Raw genomic sequence first — 25,102 nt, forward strand, 5'->3', positions numbered from 1 at the left:
GAGTTCCATTTATGGCTTTTATTTTTTTTTTGAATTATACCTTATTTTTGTATACAGCAGGTTCTTATTAGTTATCCATTTTATACACATCAGTGTATACATATCAATCCCAATCTCCCAATTCATCACACCACCACCACCACCACCCCCGCCACTTTTCCCCCTTGGTGTCCATACGTTTGTTCTCTACATCTGTGTCTCAATTTCTGCCCTGCAAACGGTTCAACTGTGCCATTTTTCTAGGTTCCACATACATGCATTAATATATGATATTTGTTTTTCTCTTTCTGACTTACTTCACTCTGTATGACAGTCTCTAGATCCATTCACATCTCTACAAATGACTCAATTTCATTCCTTTTTATGGCTGAGTAATATTCCATCGTATATATATACTACATCTTCTTTATCCACTTGTCTGTCGATGGACATTTAGGTTGCTTCCATATCCTGGCTTTTGTAAATAGTGCTGCAATGAACATTGGGGTGCGTGTGTCTCTTTGAATTATGGTTTTCTCTGTGTATATGCCCAGTAGTGGGATTGCTAGGTCATATGGTAATTCTATTTTTAGATTTTTAAGGAACCTCCATACTGTTCTCCATAGTGGCTGTATCAATTTACATTCCCACCAACAGTGCAAGAGGGTTCCCTTTTCTTGACACCCTCTCCAGCATTTGTTGTTTGTAGATTTTCTGATGATGCCCATTCTAACTGGTGTGAGGTGATACCTCATTGTAGTTTTGATTTGCATTTCTCTAATAATTAGTGATGTTGAGCAGATTTTCATTTGCTTCTTGGCCATCATGTCTTCTTTGGAGAAATGTCTATTTAGGTTTCCTGCCCATTTTTAGATTGGGTTGTTTGTTTTTTTACTATTGAGCTGCATGAGCTGTTTATATATTTTGGAGATTCATCTTTTGTCTGTTGATTTCGTTTGCAAATATTTTCTCCCATTCTGAGGGTTGTTTTTTCGTCTTGTTTGTAGTTTCCTTTGCTGTGCAAAAGATTTTAAGTTTCATTAGGTCCCATTTGTTTATTTTTGTTTTTATTTCCATTACTCAAGGAGGTGGATCAAAAAAGATCTTGCTGTGATTTATGTCAAAGAGTGTTCTTCCAATGTTTTCCTCTAAGAGTTTTACAGTGTCTGGTCTTACATTTAGGTCTCTAACCCATTTTGAGTTTATTTTTGTGTATGATGTTAGGGAGTGTTCTAATTTCATTCTTTTACATGTAGTGTAGCTGTCCAGTTTTCCCAGCACCACTTATTGAAGAGACTGCCTTTTCTTCATTGTATATCCCTGTATGGCTTTCTTTTTTCATGGTTTGAGTTTTTCACTCTACTCCTCTCTAAATTCCCCAAGCATTCCCAAGAATTTCAAATCCTCTGGGCCTTTACCAAACCCCAGGCTGCCCTCTCTTTCTCCCCCTGTCAGATGGTGACCCTCCCTCTTTTACTTCATAGGGTAATTCAAAACCATCATCAGGAACTGTCTCAACTCTTATCCCCAAATTTACACATTTGTCTGCATCCTTCCCTCCTGTCATAATGGAGGACACCATCCCTTTTCTCTCACAGGTCATTCTCTCCTCCCCTGCCCTGGATGCCATTCCACATACCTCCTCTTCAATATTGTGCATTTAAATATACCCTCTCTCTTCTCTCTCTTTAATGTCCTCCATTTAAACATCTAACCTTTCTCATTTTCAAAAACTACCTGGAACACCCATGCCTTGTAGATTCCATCCTGCCTTCTTTTCCCATTCAGAGCCACGCTTCTTAAAAGAATTAATGGTCTCCCTCCAATCTGCCTGAACCTCTGTGGCATAAGAAATACCTATTTGGTCTTTGTTCCCAGTTCCTGACATGGAGCTCCTAAATGTCTTGGAATTTCCTGTGTGAGAGGAGTGTCTTTTCTTCTAATAAGATGACTCTTGGCAAATGCCTTAGCTTCAGGATGGGGACTAGTCACCAGAAAGACCAAACCTTGATTCGAATCCTGGAACTTTCAGCCCCATTCCCCAAGCTCCAGAAGGTGGAGGAACTGAAGATTGATTTAATAATCGATCATGCTGACATGATTAAACCTCCATAAAAACCCCTACACAATGTAATTCAGAGAGTTTTCCAGGTTGGTGAACACATTGAGGTACTGGGAGGGTGGTGAGCCTGGAGAAGTCATGCCCTCCTTTCATGCCCTACATGTCTCTTCCATTTGGGTGTTCCTGAGCTATAGCCTCTATAATAAACCAATAAGTGTAAGTAAACTCTTTTCCTGAGTTCTGTGAACTGAAACTTGGGAGGGTCATGGGAATCCAAGTTAGACAGTAGTGTGGGTAACCTGGAGACCTGACATTTGTGACCGGTGTCTGAAGTGAGGGCAGTCTTATGGGACTGAGTCTTTTTTAAAAAAAACATTCTTGCTGAAGTTGCCTGAGACCTATTTTGCCTGATGCAGCCAGAGTGATCTTTCAAACACTCAGATCTGACCAGGTCTCTCCCTTCCTTGAGAGGTAACGTTCATTTTCCATCACCTTTAGGACAGAGTCATTAATGTTAACAATTTAGAACACTTGTCTTTTTGTCTAAGAAAAAGGTGTAACATCATGAATTCTAGTAACTCCTTTTAGTGATTTGCATGTGGTAACCAGCACACCTCTCTATGATACAGAGGACTTTCGTGGTTGTTCTCTGTCTCCTCACAGAGCACATTAAGATTCAACTATTTGGTATTCTAGTCCAACATGTAAGGAGTTTAGAAGTTGCCACTCTGTCCTAACAAGTAAAAAACTGAACAAGCTGAAAAATCACCACCTCTTCTTAGATTCTTCAGAGAAGTGAAATCACAGGACAAACTGCTATTCCCCAAATCGGAGAGATAGACAGGCAGATGTGGAGAATCACAAGGCAATGGAGCAGAAACCAGTGCCAGGGCAACGTAAACTGTAACTGATTAATTTCTGGAGGCCCAACATGGACAAGTCTGAGAGTTAAAAACTCCAGGGGGACCTAGTCATCAGGGGGACCCCACACCTTTGTGGGTTTTACCTCCAAGAGCTCTACCAAGTCCTCACAGTGACTATCACAGAGAAATCCCCTCAAGCTTCTGGCAGAGAAAGTGGGAAAGGAGCCATTTTGAAATATACCAGCACATTCTGTTCTTCTTGACAATGCCTGCCCTCATGAAAAACTGTTTTACCAAAACCTACTGGGATTTTATCAGAGCCTAACCTACCCAGGGAAAGGGAAATACTCAACTCCAGTCCCTTCTAGCCATCCTGTCCCACCTAAGGGGGGAAGACAACTGAGAAGTACTTGTGAAGTTCACAGACCAAGGACCAAGGTACAGGTTCATCAAAAGCCTGAAATCTAATCATAAGACTATAGAATGCTTCCCCTTCCCCCACACCTTACCACCACATTACTAAAGGCCTGTTTATCAGAGTTCCTTTCACTCAGTACATCATCTGCAGATTTCAACAAAAAATTACAAGGCATACTAAAAGGCAAAAGACATGGTTTGAAGAGACTGAACAAGTATCAGAACAAGAGTCAGATATGGTAGGGATGTTGGAATTATCAGACTGGAAATTTAAAACAAGTATAATTAACATGCTAAGTAAGTGCTCTAATGGAAAAGGTAGACAACATGCAAGAACACATCAGTAATGGAAGCAGATAGAGAGAAATTCTAAGAAAGAATCAAAAAGAAATGCTAGAGATCACAAACACTATAACAAAAATGAAGAGTGCCTTTTATGGGCTCATTAGTCGAGAGAACATGGCTGAGGAAAAAAATCTCTGAGCTTGACAACATGACAATAGAAACTTCCAAAACTGAAAATCAAAGAGAAAAAAACAAAACAAAACACAGACCAGAACATCCAATAACTGTGGGACAACTACAAAAAGTGTAACATATGTATAATGAGATTATCAGAAGAAAAAAGAGAGAAAAAAAAAACAGAAGCAATATTTGAAGGAATAATGACTGATAATTTCCCCTAAATTAATGTCAGACACTAAACCACAGATCTGGGAAGCTCAGAGAACACTAAGGAGGATAAACACCAAAACAACAATAATAACAACCTATAATTAGGCATATCATGTTCCAACTTCAGAAAATTAAAGATGAAGAAAAAATCTTGAGAGAAGCCAGAAGGAAAAAAAAAAAAAAACTTACCTATAGAGAAGCAAACATAAGACCAACATTTGACTTCTCCTCAGAAACCATGCAAGCAAGATGAGAATGGAGGGAAATATTTAAAGTGTCTAGAACTAACCTAGACTCTGTACCCTGTGAAAATCTCCTCCAAAAGAGAAGGAGGAAAAAGACTTTCTCAGACAAACAAAAATTGAGAGAATTTCTTTCCAGTAGACCGGGCTTGCAAGAAATGTTAAAAGAAATTCTTCAGAGAGAAGGAAAATGATATAGGTCAGAAAGTCTGATCTATAAAGAAAGGAAAAACACTGGGAAATGAATAAGTGAAGGTAAAATAAAAACTTTTAGTTTCTTATTCTTTTTTTTTTTTTTTTAATGTTATTCTTGTCTGCTTACATTCTTTTTATGTATGTATGTATGTATGGCTTTGTTGGGTCTTCGTTTCTGTGCGAGGGCTTTCTCTAGCTGTGGCAAGCGGGGGCCACTCTTCATCACGGTGCGGGGGCCACTCTTCATCGCGGTGCGCGGGCCTCTCACTATCGTGGCCTCTCGTTGCCGAGCACAGGCTCCAGACGCGCAGGCTCAGTAATTGTGGCTCACGGGCCGAGTTGCTCCGCGGCATGTGGGATCTTCCCAGACCAGGGCTCGAACCCACGTCCCCTGCATTGGCAGGCAGATTCTCAACCACTGTGCCACCAGGGAAGCCCCTAGTTTCTTATTCTTAATTGATCTAACAGATAACTGTTCAAAATAATTACATATATATGCATATATATACTTATATATAAGTGAAATTAATGACAGTAATGATACAAGGGATGGGGGGAGGAATTAGAAGTATTTTATTATTATAAGGTACTTTCACTACTCATGAATCCATAGTGTTACTTTTCTTTTAATTTATTTATTTTACTTATATTTTTTTTATTTTTGGTTGCATTGTGTCTTTGCTGCTGTGCATGGGCTTTCTCTAGTTGTGGCGAGTGGGGGATTTTCTTCATTGTGGTGTGCAGGCTTCTCATTGCAGTGGCTTCTCTTGTTGTGGAGCACGGGCTCTAGGTGCTGGGGCTTCAGTAGTTGTGGCACTCGGGCTCAGTAGTTGTGGCTCGTGAGCTCTGGAGCAAGGCTCAGTAGTTGTGGCTCACAGGCTTAGTTGCTCCGCGGCACGTGGGATCTTCCCAGACCAGGGCTCGAACCCGCGTCCCTTGCATTGGCAGGCAGGCTCTTAACCACTGCGCCACCAGGGAAGCCCCATAGTGTTACTTGAAGGTGATTTTGGATTAGTTGTAAACGTATAGTAAAAATTCTAGTACAAAAAAAAGTTAAAAAATAGTACAACAAATATGTTAAACAAGGAGAGAAAATGGAATCATGAAATGCTCAATTAAAACTACAACATACAATGGAGAAAAGACAACCTCTTCAATAAGTGGTGCTGGGAAAACTGGACAGCTACATGTAAAAGAATGAAATTAGAACACTCCCTAACACCATACACAAAAATAAACTCAAGATGGATTAAAGACCTAAATGTAAGGCCAGACACTATAAAACTCTCAGAGGAAAACATAGGCAGAACACTCTATGACCTAAATCACAGCAAGATCCTTTTTGACCCACTTCCTAGAGAAATGGAAATAAAAACAAAAATAAACAAATGGGACCTAATGAAACTTAAAAGCTTTTGCACAGCAAAGGAAACCATAAAAAGAGGAAAAGACAACCCTCAGAATGGGAGAAAATATTTGCAAACGAAACAACTGACAGAGGATTAATCTCCAAAATACACAAGCAACTCATGCAGCTCAATATCAAAAAAACAAGCAACCCAATCCAAAAATGGGCAGAAGACCTAAACTGACATTTCTCCAAAGAAGATATACAGATTGCCAACAAACACATGAAAAGATGCTCAACATCACTAATCATTAGAGAAATGCAAATCAAAACTACAATGAGGGGAGGTTCCTTAAAAAACTAAAAATAGAACTACCATACCACCCAGCAATCCCACTACTGGGCATATACCCTGAGAAAACCATAATTCAAAAAGAGTCATGTACCACAATGTTCATTGCAGCTCTATTTACAATAGCCAGGACATGGAAGCAACCTAAGTGTCCCTCAACAGATGAATGGATAAAGATGTGGCACATATATACAATGGAATATTACTCAGCCATAAAAAGAAACGAAATTGAGTTATTTGTAGTGAGGTGGATGGACCTAGAGTCTGTCATACAGAGTGAAGTAAGTCAGAAAGAGAAAAACAAATACCATATGCTAACACATATATATGGAGCCTAAAAAAAAAAATCGTTCTCATGAACCTAGGGGCAGGACAGGAATAAAGATGCAGATGTAGAGAATAGACTTGAGGACACGGGGAGGGGGAAGGGTAAGCTGGGACGAAGTGAGAGAGTGGCATTGACATATATACACTACCAAATGTAAAATAGATAGCTAGTGGGAAGCAGCTGCATGGCACAGGGAGATCAGTTCAGTGCTTTGCGACCACCTAGAGGGGTGGGATAAGGGGAGTGGGAGGGAGACGCAAGAGGGAGCGAATATGGGGATATGGGGATATATGTATGCATATAGCTGATTCAGTTTGTTATACAGCAGAAAGTAACACAACACTATAAAGCAATTATACTCCAAAAAAGATGTTTTAAAAAAAAAAGATGCATGAACCTCAATGTTCACAGCAGCATTATTTACAATTGTCAAGACATGGAAACAACCTGAGTGTCCATCAACAGATAAATGAAGTTGTGGTATATATATATATACACACACACAATTGAATATTACTCAGCCATAAAAAAGAATGAAATTTTTCCATTTGCAGCAACATGTATGGACTTTGAGGCCTTTATGCTAAGTGAAATAAGTCACACAGAGGAAGACAAATACTGTAGGATATCACTTATCTGTGGAATCTAAAAAATACAGCAAACTAGTGAAGATAACAAAAAAGAAACAGACTCACAGATATAGAGAACAAACTAGTGGTTACCAGTGGGGCAAGGGGAGGGGGGAGGGGCAATATAGGGATGGGGGAGTGGGAGGTACAAACTATTGGGTATAAGATAGTCTTAAGGATGTATTGTACAACATGGGGAATATAGCCAATATTTGCAATAACTGTAAATAGAATGTAACCTTTTAAAAGTGTATAAAAATAAAAAATTTAAAACCTTTAAAAAAAACTACAAAAGGCAGAAAAAAGTGTAAAAAGACAAAAATAGAAACAAAAAACAAGAGCAACAAATAGAAAAAAGTAACAAATATGGTAGATATTAATCCAATTATATCAATAATCACTTTAAATGTCAGTTATCTAAATATACCAATTTAAAAATAGAGATTGTCAGTGTGGATCAAAAAACAAGACCCCAACTATATGTTGTCTACATAAACCCACTTTAAATAGAGACCTGTATAGATTAAAAGTAATAGGATGAAGAAAGATACACTGTGCTAACACTTGTCAAAAGAAAGCAAGGTAGCTGTATTAATGTCAGAGAGAACCAACTTCAGAGCAAGGAAAATTATCAGTGATAAAGAGGGGGATTACATGATGATAAAAGGGTCAGTTCTCCAGGAACACATAATAAACCTTAACATGTATGGACCTAACAACAGAGCATCAAAGTACGTGACGCAAAAATTGATAAAACTGTAAGGAGAAATAGATGAATCCACTATTATAGTTGGAGACATAAACTCTCCTCTGTCAGAAATGGACAAACCCAGCAGACAGAAAATCAGTAAGGATATAGTGAACTCAACAGCACCATCGATTATCTGGGTATAATTGACATCTATCAACTACTTCATTCAACAACAGCAAAATATACATTCTTAAACTCACGTGGAACATTTACCAAGATAGACCACATTCTTGGCCATAAAACACATATTAACAAATTTTTTAAAATATAAAATATAATATCTGCTCTCAGATCACAATGGAATTAAACTAGAAATAAATGATAGAAAAATAGCTAGGAAATCCCAAAATACTTGGAGATTAAACAACACACTTCTAAGTGAGACATGGTTCAAAGAAGAAATCTCAAAATAAATTAAGAAGTATTTTTAACTAAATGAAATGAAAATACAACTAATCAAAATCTGTGGAATGCAACAAAAGCAATGCTTAAAAGGAATTTTATAGCATTGAATACCTATATTTGAAAAGAAGAAAGACCTAAAACTAACCATCTAAGCTTCCCCCTTGGGAAACTAGAAAAAGAAGCAAAAGTTAAATCCAAAGTAAGCAGAAGAAAAATAATTTAAAAATTAGAACAGAAATCAATGAAACTGAAAACAGGAAATCAACAGAGAAAATCAATGAACCCAAAAGCTAGTTCTTTGAAAATATCAATAAAATCAGTAAGTCTCTAGCCAGACTAAGAAAGGATACAAATTACTAATATCAGAAATGAAAGAGGGACATCACTACAGATCCCATGGACATTAAAAGGATAATAAAGGAAGATTATGGGCTTCCCTGGTGGCGCAGTGGTTAAGAATCTGCCTGCCAATTCAGGGGACACGGGTTCAATCCCTGGTCCAAGAAGATCCTACATGCCGTAGAGCAACTAAGCCCGTGTGCCACAACTACTGAGCCTGCACTCTAGAGCCCACAAGCCACAACTACTGAGCCCGCGTGCCACAACTACTGAAGCCCATGCGCCGCAACTACTGAAGCCCGCACACCTAGAGCCCATGATCCACAACAAGAGAAGCCACCTCAATGAGAAGCCTGCACACTGCAACGAAGAGTAGCCCCCGCTCACCGCAACTAGAGAAAGCCTGTGTGCAGCAACGAAGACCCAATGCAGCCAAAAATAAATAAATAAAAATAAATTTATAAAAAAATAAAAAAACGAAGATTATGAACAACTCTATGCCCACAAATTTGATAACCTAGATGAAATGAACCAATTCCTTGAAAGACACAATCTGCCAAAAATCACCTGAGAAGAAATAGACAATCTGAATAGGCCCACATCTATTAAAGAACTTGAATCGATAATTTATACCCTAACAAAACAGAAAACACCAGGCCCGTATGGGTTCACTGATGAGTTCTACCAAACACTTAAGAAAGAAAGTATACCAATCTTCTACAATCTCTTCCAGAAGATAGAAGTAGAGGGATGGCTTCCTAAATCATTCTATGAGGCTAGTATTACCCTAACAGCAGGACCAGACAAAGACAGTACAAGCAAAGTTTCAACTACTTAAGAAAATATAGTCTACATGTATTTGTATCGGGTGCATGGAAACTACAACAGGTGCAAAATTCTGAAAGTAGGAAACATGTGGGGGAACTACTGTCCACCTTCTGCAGTGGGAGTTCCTGCTCTGCCCTAGCACGTGGCCTTTACCAGACATGACCAAAATCCACCTGACATTTGGTCAAGGCAGGTGCCAGACTCAGCCTTCACATTAGCTATTAGTAAAGCTGGACTTCTCTATTTTTAAATAAATAGATATAAATGAATCATCTTGCTCACCTAACACTGGAACCAATTCAGGAAGTAATATTTACCTACTAAGTACCATCCCTTTGCTGAGTCTATAATATAGATTATTGTATTTAATTCTCACAGCTCTATGAAGTTGATTCTAAGATAACCCTCACTGATGGAAGAAAATGAAGCAGAGATAACGAAGTAACTTTCCCAAGGTCACTCAGCTATTGAGGGTTAGATGAAAATCCAGATATCTCTGACCCTGATCAGAGAGACTGCTTTAACCATATTTGTAATGGCAACTACAGTTGGGGCAATATCCCCATTCTTTGCTTAGTGCAGTCATCCTTTTTATTGGACACAAATCAAGTGCAACCTTATGCTACACCTTTGCTATGATCCAAGGTTCTAGTCCCTTCTCAGGGGGAGGATGAAACCTATATGTGTCCTCAGCTGCCCTTGCCTCTAATCCCTGGATATCCATGGGTGATGTTCCTGGTTCTCTACCAGGGGTTGCTTTGGTCCTTATTTCTATTTGGTCTTGTCCCATTTTTTCCTGGAGTATCTTGAACATCTGAATTTATGATTTGGCAATGCCACACTTCTCCACCTTTTAGCATTTACGCATGCTCTTCCTATTTCTATAGTCTGTTGATGGTCATTTCAATGGAAATTTGGAAAGAAGTTAGAGCTGCATACAAATGTAGCCATCTTATCCGGAAGTCTATTCTATCAAGTACAAAAGCTAAACATTTTTCTTGCCTCTAGAGCATGATTATGGGCAAGTTCTCTGAACTGAGACATTCTTTCTCTCTCTCATCTGGGCTAAGAGCTCATACCTTAAGATATTCCACAGTACATACTTTACCAAATTAGCAGGGCCAGGAGAAGCTGGAAGGTAGAGGAAGGCTGGGTCCTTCAGATGCCCCTATGCTGAAATTTTCTGTTCACCCCACCCGGACCCATTCAAAGGCCACTGTTTACAAGGCTCTATTTAGGGTCATGGTTTTCAGTATGAATTCTGTGGGTCCCTGGTGAGTGGGAAAGAGGCTGGGTATGAGACCCCAGAATCCCCTATTCCCACTTCATCCAAGCAGCTCTGTGTGTATCTATGCTAGAAACATGGCCTGAGTCCTGGTCACACATTTATGGATGATATAAGTAGGACTGAGCCAGGTGTATCCTTGTGAGAGGGCATGGGGGCTTCTGAGGTTCAGTCCTCATCCTGAGCCAGGAAGTCCTATGGCAGAGCCAGAAGGACCCTGCCCCAGGCAATGGTGGGGAGTCCAGTCCCATCTGTATCCAAGGCTGGGATTCAATTTGTCTCCTTAAAGATGTCCAATTTCTCTCATTTCACAAAAGAATGGGGATTTTTAAAAACTACATGAAGAGGGAAAGCGTACAACATCAAATAAACACATATTTAGGACGATGGCCAAGACTGGTATCTCTCTGCCCTGGAGAGCTTCTGCCTCTGATGGGGAAGTACGTCCACTGCAGCTGCTTCTGCTCTAGACCCTGTGACCTGTTGGTCCCTGCTCTACAAGCAGCAGGCTGTGCGTGCCGTGCTACTCCTGAGGCTAAACGGGGCCTCAGCACCTTTTGAGTCTGAGAAGCCAGGAGGTGTCAGGCTTCAGGTAGCATGAAGCCTTGGAAACTTGCAACTCTGAAGCCAAATGCAGCTTTATACAAATATTTAAAAGCCCGGACTTCCCTGGTGGTGCAGTGGTTAAGAATCCGCCTGCCAATGCAAGGGACACGGGTTCGAGCCCTGGTCCGGGAAGATCCCACATGCCGCGGAGCAACTAAGCCGGCGAGCCACAACTACTGAACCTGCGTGCCTAGAGCCCGTGCTCCGCAACAAGAGAAGCCACCGCAATGAGAAGCCTGCGCACCGCTACGAAGAGTAGCCCCCGCTCGCCGCAACTAGAGAAAGCCCGCGTGCAGCAACAAAGACCCAACGCAGCCATAAATAAATAAATAAATAAATTTATTTATTTAAAAAAAAAAATTTAAAAGCCCACTCGCTGTGGTAGGGATCCTTGGCACCTGGCCATAAGGAGGTGTGATGTTGGTCAGCACCACGGACAGCGCCTGAATCGGCACTTAGTAGAATTACTGGATGTCAAGTCTGGGAAAGAAGGGCCTCCTTACAGATACCGGAAAGGGTCAGACTGAGGGTAGGGGTGTGCTCAGGTGCCCTGCAAATGCCACAAGCAGTTGACATCCCCCTCCCCCTTCTTGTCATCACAGCCAGAGTCATCTAGTTACACCTTCTAAAGTAGGGGGCACTGACTCACTTAGGGGCTGGGAGGCCAAACATTTGGCACAAGTGGATGCCACGAGAAGCCTGGGGGCTGGACAACTTCCCTGGAGAGAGATATGCGATGTGTCCCCCAAAATGGCAAGCTCTGCCTGACCAACACAGACTGGCCTCATGGCTCCCTCCCGGCTCAGAGCACACTTTCTCTCTAGTTTGTGTGCTCATGCTGTTGACCTGGGATGCTGAGCTTTCCAAAGGCCCTCGATGTGGGAAAGGATACGCCTTTATAGATCCCCCTTTACATGGAGAAATCCTGGGAGCAGTAGGAGACACTGCAAGCGGGAGAAGGTCTCAGTGGGATGAGGCTGCCCCATGTTCCTGATGCAGGTTCCAATGTCGGGGCAGAGCGCCATTCCCAGATCACTGAGTGGCACAACACTGTTCCTTCTTTGCCTTCCGAGGAGCTACCTTCTACTGACCACTTCCTATGTCCCGCAAACACTAATCTCTTTACCTATGTCCTCTCTTCTGATCGTCACAGCAACGCTGTGGGTGGGTATTGCTGCTTCTCCCATTCTGCAGACAAGAAACTGAGACTCAGAGAGGCTAAATCATGGCCAGTAACTGTGGCCAGGACTGTCACTCAGATCTGCCTCCAACCAGTGTCCCTGTTCTGTAGAGTATGACTCCAAGGGCAGAGGACTCCTGGGGCAAGGATTCTGGGGTAAAGGACACACCACAGCCAAGCCCTATAACCTTCCTTCTCTAGGTAGTCAGAGGCCATTTAGATTTGGGGGTCAGACAACAAATGGCATTGCTCTGTGCTGGGCTTACAAGGTCTCTGCTCCTGAAGCCAAGAGTCCAACAGGAAGGCCAGCCTTAATGCACAAATAGTCATACAGTGTTAACCTCCCAGCCTCCACTATTTGCCTGCTCAATGAGAGACATGACAATCATGTCTCTCTCGCACACTGCCCAGGAAGAAATTCCACTAAAAGGTGTCTGGTCCAGGGTACAGGTTCAATAGGCATGACTTCCTTCTGAGCTGCATGTGGGGGACCTGTGAACTGAGCCTGTTCCTCCTGGACACTGAGTCACCGGCAGCAGGTCTCCCGCCAGGGGTCGTGAAGGTTGAGCAGCCCCTGCACCGTGGTGGATCTGCTGTCCTGGGGGTGGAGGCTGGGATCTTCCCCGTGACCACTTCCTGGTCACTTCCCTTTCCTTCACTCTTATGCTGCTGAAGATCAGCATGGGGGCCCCCTGGCCACATGATTCTCTTCTTTGGAAGCCCAAGGTGCTTCTCAGAAAGGAGATTGCTTGAACCCACAGAGCATGGGAGTTTGGAGGGAGGGGCTGTGTCCCAAACTGACAGGTGAGGGAAGCCAGTAGGTGCACCTGCACTAGACGTGGAGAGAGCTGTGGCCCCAGAGGGCTTGAAGGTGGTCACAGCTGATTTCTGTTCCAGCTCTGCCACATACTGGCTGTTTGGACTTGGTACCCACAAGCAGCAGTTTCTACATCAGTCAAGTGAGTAAACTGAGGCTCCCTCTCCAGATAAAAGAAGAGGTAACATGTGGAAGACACCAGAAAAGTTCCCCACAGTGGCACTGATCAACAGAGGTTGACAGTGCACACACACACACACACACACACACACACACACCTCCCAAAGCTTGCTTAACTAGTCCATCGGGGCAAGCTCTCCAAGACTGGGTTTTGAATAATGCAAACATTTTGAGAGTGATAAATGCCTGGAGGCCAACAGTATTTCTCAGGAAGTGTAGCTGGTGCCCTGCCCCAGTGGTGTGTTGGGTGCCCCCGGGAAGAGCGTGTGGCTGGTCCTTGAAGAGGAAAGACATGGAGCCCTGTGGGCCGCACCTCTACTTCCCTCACCTCCCAGCCTCCTGACCTGGCACCAGTCAGAGCACCGGTGGTCTGTGGATGCCCCTTCGTCTTCCCCCTTCCCCCTTCCCCACTCCGCTCTCCACTAGAAAATGGGGAGCCACACGCGGAAGTGTCGTGTTCTGCTAATTGAGGGAGAGAGAGTTGAGTGCTCTTGTCTTTCTGAAGGTTGATGTGTTTGTCAAAATCCAACTTCTGCCCCTCCTCACAGATTAAATGACTCATTTCTCATTTGGATAAAAAGCTCTAATGTAGATAAAAAGTTCCTACGTGGGTGTTTCTGTGAACAATATTTGTCTTTAATCTAAACAGATCATAACCGGATAGAAAATTTTCTCCATTCTTCTGATTTATCTGCTTTTACGTGCCAGCTTCAAGGAAGCAGACAATGGGCTCCGGGTTGGGGGGCCCATAAGCTAAAGAAGAGAAGCAGAGGGGGGATGCGTGGAAGAGGAAACAGAGGGTTTTCAAAGGGCCAGGGCTTGATCATGTTTCTGCACCCCCAAAGCACTGAGCCATGTCCAGCACATGGCAGGCTGAACGAATGAATGACTGAATGAATGGATGGAGAAAACAGGCATAGAAGTGGGAAATTCAGGGAAGAACTTGTGTTTTCTCAGCTGGGTAAGATGGCCACTCAGGTCCCCTAATGCTCACATCCCACAGGGAAAACAGGCAGCTGTCGTACAGAGGAGGAGACTGAGCTGAGGGGCTGGGGGGCTTGCTCCGAGAAAATGGGAGGGACTGGGCAGAGCCCAGACCCCCCAGCAACAGGCCCACCCCCGCCCCTCACGCAGCCGCTTACCTGGGCTTGAGTTGCTCACAGCCAGGCCCCCAGCCATTCTTCCAGGTTGGACCAGCAGGGCCTCCTCTGGTGACCTCAGGACTGGACCCACAGCTGTCCCTGTAGGGGTGGCCCACGAAGCCCTGCCCAGCAGATGAGGGCTGAGAGATGAGGTGCTCTGGGAGACGCCCTGGGCCTCATGCCAGGGCAGCAGGGTCTGTGCTCCATGGACCCACTGCAGCGGGTCCCTGGTCCTGATTTTCACACCACGACCAGCCCTCCTCAGTCAGGGCAGCGGGGCAGCTTCAGCCTTGCCTCCTATGCTCGGGGGCCGTTGTGACTGGCGTTGAATTGACCACCCCTGCTCCGCGTGTAGCACAGCTGATGTCTGGTAAAAACAAAACAAAACACGGAAAACCAAAACTGAGGCAGAGAGAACAGAAAGGGAGACAGACAGATGGAGGAAGAGAAGATTCCTTGAGAAAGAGAGGGAAAGGGACAGGAAAAGATAGAGAATAAACAGAGATAGGGGGCTTCCCTGGCGGTCCAGTGGTTGGGACCCTGCGCTTCCATTGCAGGGGACACAGGTTCGATCCCTGGTTGGGGAACTAAGATCCCGCATGCCTCGCAGCACGAAAACAAAAAAAGAATAAACAGCTATAAACATGGGGAAAGAAAGAATAAAACTGACTCCTGAAGAGGACAGCGTGTGCCTGTGTGTGTGAGCACGTGTGCGTGCATGTGTGCTGTGTGTGCGTGTCTGCTGGCGCACACACATGAGCCAGGTGTAGGGGGCATGTGTGGGAATAGTGCACGTTCACAGATGCAGCCCTAAGCCTTGCCGCTGCGGGGGAGCGTCAGTCAAATGGCCGCCATCATGGGCTTGGGCATCCGTCACGTGGGCACTGCCAGTAAGAAATTTCTAGAGATTTCAAGGGGTTGGAGCCAGGGTGGGATAGTGCTTGGCCTTTCCTGCTCCCCTGAGTTGCCATAGACTCCGGCCACCCACTTGTCAGGGTCTGGGGGCTACAGACAAGCCAGTGTGGTGCAGGCACTTTCCAAACTCGCTTGCAGTGAGGCAATGGGGACAGTCTTGGACATGTAAATGCACTTTAATGCACAGGTGCTGTCTGTAATTTGCCCCATGTTCATTTACAAGATGACATTTTGAGAAAGGAATAGTACACCAATTTTACAGATGAGAGGATGAAACCTATGAGGTCAGTCTTTTAGTCCCTTGTGGCCACAAATTTATGGAATAAAAAAATATCTTTGTTAAAAAACCACATCAGTGGATGGACCTAGAGACCGTCATACCGAATGAAGTAAGTCAGACAGAGAAAGACAAATATCATATGATATCACTTATATGTGGAATCTAAAAAAAGGCTACAAATGAACTTATCTACAAAACAGAAACAGAGTTACAGATGTAGAAAATAAACTTACGGTTATGGGGGGTGGTAAGGGGGGGATAAATTAGAAGATTGGGATTGACATATACACACTACTATATATAAAATAGATAACTAATAAGGACCTACTGTACAGCACAGGGAACTCTACTCAATACTCTGTAATGGCCTATATGGGAAAAGAATCTAAAAAAGAGTGGATATATGTACATGTATAACTGATTCACTTTGCTGTACACCTGAAACTAACACAACATTGTAAATCAACTGTAATCCAATAAAAAATTTTTAAAAAACACATCAGAAGAGGACCACTGTGAAAGGTGGGTTGTGTTGGAGGTTCTGAGAGGAAAGAGACACAGAGCAGAGGGGGCCTGGGCTCCTGAGGGGTGAAGATTTGGGACACTGGGGGCAGTAAGTAGCGGGTGAGGTGTCCTCCTTCACTTGCTCCAGGACAGGGGCAGTAGGTGTGGGCACTTGGGCTTCAGAGGACAGACAGAGCCTGGGGCAATTCCCAGGAGGCCAAGTAGCCCCGGTCTAGAAACCTCCATCACTGGGACTCATGACTGACCACAAGGCTTGTCCCTTCCACTCGTGTTCCTTGGGCAAGAGGCTGTAGGAAGAACTAGAACCTTCATACAGGGGTAAAAAGGAAATGGCAAGGCAAGGATGCACAGTCATGTGTTCCTGTGAGTTAACACACCCCAAAGGAAAACAAACACCACAAAAGAGGAAACCAGGGACTTCCCTGGTGGCGCAGTGGTTAAGAATCCACCTGCCAATGCAGGGGACACGGGTTCGAGCCCTGGTCCGGGAAGATCCCACATGCCACGAGCAAATAAGCCCATGTGCCACAACTACTGAGCCTGCGCTCTAGAGCCCGCGAGCCACAACTACTGAGTCTGAGTGTCACAACTACTGAAGCCCACGTGGCTAGAGCCTGTGCTCTGCAGCAAGAGAAGCCACTGCAAAGAGAACCCCGCGCACCGCAACGAAGAGTAGCCTCCGCTCTCTGCAATTAGAGAAAGCCCACGTGCAGCAACAAAGACCCAATGAAACCAAAAATTTATTTTTAATTTTTAAATTAAAAAAAAAAAGGAAACCAATGCATCCCGTGGAAATCAACATTCAAGGACTTAGAGTTAATTGAGTAAAGAGAGAAGACTTTAGAAAAAGTATAATTAATATCCACAGAGAGATATGACTGAATAGGAAGCCAGAAAAATATTCAGTGACAAATTTGAAGGCATCCAGATTGGAAAGGAAGAAGTAAAACTGTCTCTATTTGCAGATAACACACTCTAGGACGTAGAAAACTTTGAAGGAATACACACACACACACACACATGAACATACATGCACACAGCTGTTAGAGCTAATAAACGAGTTCATCAAGGTTGCAGGGTATACAAGATCAGTAAACAATCACTCATATCTTTATATATCAGAAGTCTGATATATCTGAAAATAGAATTAAGAAAACAGTTCTGGGGGCTTCCCTGGTGGCGCAGTGGTTAAGAATCCGCCTGCCAATGCAGAGGACACGGGTTCGAGCCCTGGTCCAGGAAGGTCCCACATGCCATGGAGCGACTAAGCCCGTGAGCCACAACTACTGAGCCCATGTGCCACAACTACTGAAGCCCGCAAGCCTAGAGCCCGTGCTCCGCAACAAGAGAAGCCACCGCAATGAGAAGCCTGCGCACCACAATGAAGAATAGCCCCCACCCACTGCAACTAGAGAAAGCCTGCGTGCAGCAACGAAGACCCAATGTGGCCCAAAATAAATAATAAAATAAATAAATTTATAAAAAAAAGAAAAAAAGAAAACAATTCTGTGTTAGTTTGCTAGAGCTGCCATAACAACATGCCACAAAACAGGTGGCTTAAATGGAAATTTTTTTGTCTCACAGTTCTGGAGGCTAGAAGTCTAAGACAAAGGTGTTGGCAAGTTTGGTTTCTTCTGAGGGCTGTGAGGGAAGGGTCTCTTCCAGGCCTCTCTCCTAGCTTCTGGTAGTTTCTAGGCTTGTCACAGCATAGCTCCAATCGTCACATGGCATCCTCTCTGTGTGCATGCCTATGTCCAAATTTCCCCTTCTTATAAGGACACAGACATACTGGATTGGGGCCCACCCTAAAGACTTCAGTTTAACTTGATTACCTCTGTAAATACCCTACCTCCAAATAAGGTCACATTCTGAGCTACTGGGGGGTTAGGCCTTCAACATATGGATTTTGAGGGGATATAATTCAACCCATAACAAATTCCATTTACAATTGCATCAAAAATAATAAAATATTTATGAATAAATTTAACAAAGACTTATACACTGAAACTTATAAACATAATTGGAAGAAATTAAAGAAGACTTAAATAAATGGAAAGTCATCCCATGTTCATGACGGGAAGACGTAATATTGTTAAGATGGCAATACTCCCCAAGTAAATCTACAGATTCAAAGCAATCCTTACCAAAATCCCAGGTGTATTCTGTGAAGAAATTCACAAGCTGACCCAAAAATTCACATGCAAATTCAAGGAAACCAGCATAGCTAAAAGAACCTTAAAAAAGAAGAACAGAGTTGGAGGACTTACACTTTCTGGTTTCAAAACTTACCACCAAGCTACAATAAACAAGACTGTGTTACTAGCATAAGGATATGCAGAGAGATCAACGAAATAGAATTGAGAGCCCAAAAATAAACCTTCACATTTATTAGCAATTGATTTTGAAAAGGTTGCCAAGACAACTCAATGGAGGAAAGAATCATCTTTTTAACAAATAGTATTGAGACAACTGAACATTTACATGCAAGAGAATGGAGTTAGATCCTACCTCACACCACGTATCAAAATTAACTGAAAATACATCTAAAACTTCAATGTAAGAGCTATATTTATATAGCTCTTAGAAGCAAACAGGTATAAATCATCATGACTTTGGATTAAACAATGGTTTCTTAGATATGACACCTAAAGCACAAGCAACCAAAGATAAATAGATAAATTAGACTCTGTCAAAATTAAAAACTTTTATATTTCAAAGACATGATTAAGAAGATTAAAGGTCAAGGCAGAAACTGGGAGAAAATATTTGTAATGTAAATATCTGCTAAAAGACTTGTATCCAGAATATGTAAAGATCTCTTACAAAGTAGCAAAAAAAATTTTTTTAACTAACTTTTAAATAGGCGAAGGATCTGAAGAGATACTTCACCAAAGAATATGTAGGAATCGTTAGTAAATGAATGAAAAGATGTTTAACATCATTAGTCATTTAGGGGTATGCAAATCAAAACCATAATGAGACATCATTTGCCAGACACTAGCATAGCTATAATAAAAAAAGACCGTCCTTACAAGCTTTTGGTGAGAATGTGGGGAAACTGGAACACTTATACATTGCTAATGAAACGTAAATGATGCAACTACTCTGGAAAAACACTTATTTTCTTAAAAAGGTAAACATAAATTTACCATATGATCCAAGCAATTCCACTCCTAGGTATGCACCTAAGATAAATGAAAATTTATCTCCATACAAAGAAGTGTATGCACATGTTTATAGCACCATTATTCATAATAGCCAAAAAGTCCATCAACTGGTGAACTGGTAAGCAAAATTAGTGTATCCATACAAAGGAATACTATTTGGCAATAAAAAGTAATGAAGTACAGATACAAGCTACAACAAAGATGAACCTTGAAAACATTATGCTAAGTGAAAGAAACCAGAAGAAAAAGGCCACATATTGTATGACTCAGTTCATATTAAATGCCCAGAAAAGGCAAATCTATAGACAGAAAGTATATTGTGATTGCCTAGGGCTGGGAGTAGAAATAGGGATTTACTGCAGATGGACATAAAGGATCTTTTTGGGGTGATGGAAATGTTCAGAATTGGATGGTCATAATAGCTATACAGCTCTGTAAATTTACTAAAAAATCATTTACACAAAATGAGTGAATTTTATGGTACATAAATTATAACTCAGTAAAGCTCTTAACCACACACACACACACACACACACACACACACAAATTGTTAGAGCAAATAAATGATTCAGCAAAGTTATAGGATATAAAATCAGTACACAAAAATCAGTTCTATTTCTGTATGTTCACAATAAACACACTGCAAGATAAAATTTAATTGATTTGTGATAGCATCAAAAAGAGTAAAATTCTTAGGAATAATTTTTATTTATTATTTTATTTTATTGAAGTGTAATTGATTTATTGATACAATGTCATGTTAGTTTCAGTGTATAGTACAGTGATTCAGCTATAATTTTTTTTTTTTTTTTTTTTAAATCTTGTGTTCCAAACCCCTAAATCTGGGTATGTTATCTTCTCAAATGGCTGCTCTTTCTTTTTTTTTTCTTTTCTTTTAAACTTTGCGTTTATTTATTTATGGCTGTGTTGGGTCTTCGTCTCTGTGCGAGGGCTCTCTCCAGTTGCGGCAAGCGGGGGCCACTCTTCATCGTGGTGCGCGGGCCTCTCACCATCGCGGCCTCTCTTGTTGCGGAGCACAGGCTCCAGACGCGCAGGCTCAGCAACTGTGGCTCACGGGCCTAGTTGCTCCGTGGCATGTGGGATCTTCCCAGACCAGGGCTCGAACCCGTGTCCCCTGCATCAGCAGGCAGATTCTCAACCACTGCGCCACCAGGGAAGCCCCAGCTATAATTTTTTTGTCAGGTTCTTTTCCCTTATGGGTTTTTACAAAATATTGAGTATAGTTCCCTGTGCTCTACAGTAGGTCCTTGTTGGAATAATTTTAACCAAGGAGCTTAAAGATTTATACACTGAAAACTGTAAAACGTTGCTGAAATAAAGAAGACATAAATAAATGAAAAGATAACCCATGTTCATTGATCGGAAGACTTAATATTGTTAAGATGACAATAATATCCAAAACAATCTACAGATGAGCGCAATCTCTATCAAATCCCACTGGTATTTTTTACAGAAAAAAAAATCCTAAAATTTATATCGAATATCAAGGGACCCCAGAACAATCTTGAAAAAGAAGAACAAAGCTAGAGGTCTCACAGTTTCTGATTTCAAGATATATTACAAAGCTACAGTGATCAAAACAGTACAGTGTTGGCCTAAAGACAGACATTTAGACAAATGTAATAGAATAGAGAGCCCAGAAATAAACCCTCACATATGATCAAATGATTTTTGACAAGGGTGCCAAGATCATTCAATGGGGAGAGGATAATCTTTCCAACAAAAGGTGCTAGGAAAACTGGATATTCACATGTTAACAAATAAAGTTGGAGTTTACCTAAGCCATATTAAAAAGAAAATAACTCAAAATGGATCAAGACCCAAAAATAAGAGCTGAAACTATAAAACTCTTAGAAGAAAACATAAGTGAAATCTTCATTGCATTGGATTTGGCAATTATTTTTTAGATTAGACACCAAAAGCACAGATATTGGAACTCTCATAGATTGCTGGTGGGAATGTTAAAATGGTGCAGCTGCTGTGGAAGACAGTTTGGCAGTTCCTCAAAAAGCTAAATATGGAATTACTATGACTCAACACTTCTACTCCTAGTTATACACCCCAAAGGAATTGAAAAGCAAGGACGGGAACAGATATTTATATACCAGTGTTCATAGCATTATTCACAGTAGCCAAAAGGTGAAAATAAACCAAGCATCCATTAAATGAATGGATAAACAAAGTGTATTATATACATACATGAAATAGCATTCATACAAAGAAATGAAGTTCTGATACATACTGCAACATGGATGAACCTTGAAAATAAGGTGAAATAAACGAGACACAAAAGTGCAAATATTGTATGATTCCACTATATGAGGTGTTCAGAATAAGCAAATTCTTAGAGACTGAAAATAGATTAAAGATTACCAGGGGCTGGGGAGAAGATGGGGAGTTTCTGTTTAATGGATACAGAGTTTCTGTTTGGTGTGATGAAAAGGTCTTGGGAATAGACAGTGGTGAAGTTTGTACAGCATGGTGAATGTCATTAATGCCCCTGAACTGTATACTTTAAAATGGTTAAAATGGCAAATTTTGTTATATATTTTTACCACAGTTTTAAAAAAATTCATAATGTAATAGATTAAAAACCACTGAATTGTACACTTTAAATGTGTGAACTCTGTGGAATGTGAATTATATCTCAATAAAGCTATTTTTTATTTTTAATTTATTTTAATTTTTATTTTTATTATTATTATTTTTTGGCACCCTCACATGGCTTGCAGGATCTTAGTTCCCCAACCAAGGATTGAACCTGGGCCACAGCAGTGAAAGCACCGAGTCCTAAGCACTGGACGGCCAGGCAACTCCCAATAAAGCTATTTTTTAAAACTGATGGACATATCAGAAGGTATTAAAATAGCTCTCTTATAGTAGGAGATATACAAATATCTCCTAAGAAATAAACTAAGAAGTAAATAAATAAAATGGAAAATGATAGATCAATTTTTAAAATTTCATTAAAATCCTTCTATCGACAATAGAATTGGGGCTTCCCTGGTGGTGCAGTGGTTGGGAATCCACCTGCCAATGCACGGGACATGGGTTTGAGCCCTGGTCCGGGAAGATCCCACATGCCGCGGAGCAACTAAGCCCGTGTGCCACAACTACTGAGCCTGTGTGCCACACCTACTGAAGCCCATGCGCCTATAGCCCGTGCTCCACAACAAGAGAAGCCACCGCAATGAGAAGCCTGCGCACCGCAACGAAGAGTGGCCCTCACTCTCTGCAACCAGATAAAAAGCCCACGCGCAGCAATGAAGACCCAATGCAGCCAAAATAAAATTTTAAAAAAATTTTTTTAAATTTAAAAAAACAGGGGCTTCCCTGGTGGCGCAGTGGTTGAGAATCTGCCTGCTAATTCAGGGGACATGGGTTCGAGCCCTGGTCTGGGAAGATCCCACATGCCGCGGAGCAACTAGGCCCGTGAGCCACAACTACTGAGCCTGCGCGTCTGGAGCCTGTGCTCCGCAACAAGAGAGGCCACGATAGTGAGAGGCCCGCGCACCGCGATGAAGAGTGGCCCCCGCTTGCCACTACTAGAGAAAGCCCTCGCACAGAAACGAAGACCCAACACAGCCGAAAATAAATAAATAAATTAATTAATTAATTAAAATCATTGGGAGTTACACTGATAAAAAATAATAATAATAATAGTACACTGTGCAACCTCAAGATACGAGATACATTTTTCACTCAACAGTTTGGAAAACCGGATACTATTTAGAACTGATGGGAGTGTAAATAGGAACAGCATTTTTGAGGACAATTTAACCATATCTACTAAAATTAAAGGCTGCAATCCCTTAGACCAAAACAATTTCACTTCCTACACATATGCATAAGCTGGCTAAACAAGGATGTTTATTTAGTCTTGTTTATAGTAGCGACACAAACATATAAAATAAACAACCAAATGTCTATCAGCATGGAAAAGGGTAAATAAATTATCACTATTCAGCAGTTTATAGATGAGGTCATCCTATATTCATTTAATATGGGAAGTTCTCACAAGATTTCTTGTTAAGTGGAGACAGCATATTGCAAAAGCATGAATACATGGAATATCGTTTATGTTAACTATTTGTGTTAACTCACTGATGAAACCCAAATTATGCAAAAGCAGATTAAGAAAATTAAATTTTTTTTTTTTTTGGCCGTGCCACGCAGCATGCATGATCCTAGTTCCCCAACCAGGGATCTAACCCGTGCCCCCTGCAGTGGAAGCACAGAGTCTTCACCACTGGACAGGCAGGGAAGCCCCTACACCAGTTATGACGTCATCTTTGGGGAGGGCCTTGGGCATGGTGGCAGGGAGCAGGTAGCCATGTGGGAGGATTTCTGATGCATCTGTAAGCTTCATTTTTCTAAATAACAGAACATGTACATGTATTATTTGTGCAATTAGAATATAATTAAATATAAACATAAAAGATTTGTTTTGGTTGGAGGCAAAGACCATGTGAAAGCACCTGCCAGGTCTTGGTGAGGCATAACATGGACTCCTGGGCTGCTTTCCCAGTCACAAAGGCTCCCGGGGGCAGAAAGAAGAGAAAAGAACTCAAGTCTCTGCCCAGTCGTCGGAGATACCTTGTCCCCGAGGTAGAGGATGAGTGAGTGTGTGTGTGAGAGAGAGAGGTGCTGATGGTCACTTTCTGACTCTGCGACATCAATGTCCAGGTTTTTCCACACGATGCTGTCCTCTGTGCCAGCAGGAGCCTGCATGATGTGCATTTCTGAACACAACACCCCATTAGCTTTTTCTGGATACGCCACTGATCACCGTTCTACAAGGTTTGGTGCTGGCACTTTCTAGATCTTACCAGAAGGCGTCAGCAGAACATTTCAGACACCATCCAGGACTCTCGGTCCTTCCACCCAAGGGTCCTTCAATGATTTGTTGACAGAAACATTGAGGGGGTGAGGTCATCCAGTCAAGCTACCAGGAGGGACATGTGCAGGAAGTGATATTAACCTCAGGGCTGCCACCTAGCTAACAGAAAGTTAAAACTCTTGATGGAGAGATATGACCTGATTTCTGAAAAGCTGAGGTGTACAAGTATACATTTCTGAACTGATTAAATGCACTGTTTCTCTCCCATCAACTCCATACACCCAGTGAAGTCATTAGTCTGTAGGAAATCCAGGGGGGGCGGGAAAGAGCAGGGCAGTCTTCTTGTCATCCGACACCCGCCAAATAAGGTCGATGCAGCTCCAGTCCAAGTTCACAGATGCTCAGAGAGTTTAAGTCAATTCCTCGGGGTCACAGAGTCAATAAATGGCAGTCAGGACTTGAACTCATTGCCTGTGGCTCTGAATCCACTGCTTACTCTATTCTGCTACATGTCCACGGGAGCCTTCTGGAGGAGGGGGCTTGGTGTGGGGCTGGTCCTTGACCACGCAGCATGTTCTGGCCCCTGTGAACACCTGAGGGGGTCCAGCATGGCTCTCGTTGTTCATAGAACCAGACACTGTTGGGGCCGGGCCGGGGTGGGGTGTGTTGGCCGTGATATGCTTGGCTGCTATTTCAGCGCTGAACAGCTGGTGACCTTGCTCTTGATCTTC

General features: G+C 42.2%; 1 protein-coding gene across 4 annotated transcripts in view; it reads right to left on the minus strand.

Moving 5' to 3' along the window:
• Window positions 1-25,102, minus strand: part of RASGEF1A (RasGEF domain family member 1A) — a 247,185-nt gene that overhangs the window by 99,618 nt on the left and 122,465 nt on the right. For 3 of the 4 annotated variants that reach the window (XM_059900594.1, XM_059900595.1, XM_059900596.1), the window contains one exon: window positions 14,624-14,990. The gene's annotated coding sequence lies outside the window, so the exon portion shown is untranslated. Of the gene's footprint in view, window positions 1-14,623; window positions 14,991-18,487; window positions 18,507-25,102 lie in introns of those variants that run through there. The other variant, XM_059900597.1, reaches the window with a different exon arrangement.

The sequence above is a fragment of the Balaenoptera ricei genome, chromosome 16 (assembly GCF_028023285.1).
Source record: "Balaenoptera ricei isolate mBalRic1 chromosome 16, mBalRic1.hap2, whole genome shotgun sequence".
NCBI classification, from domain to species: Eukaryota; Metazoa; Chordata; class Mammalia; order Artiodactyla; family Balaenopteridae; genus Balaenoptera; species Balaenoptera ricei.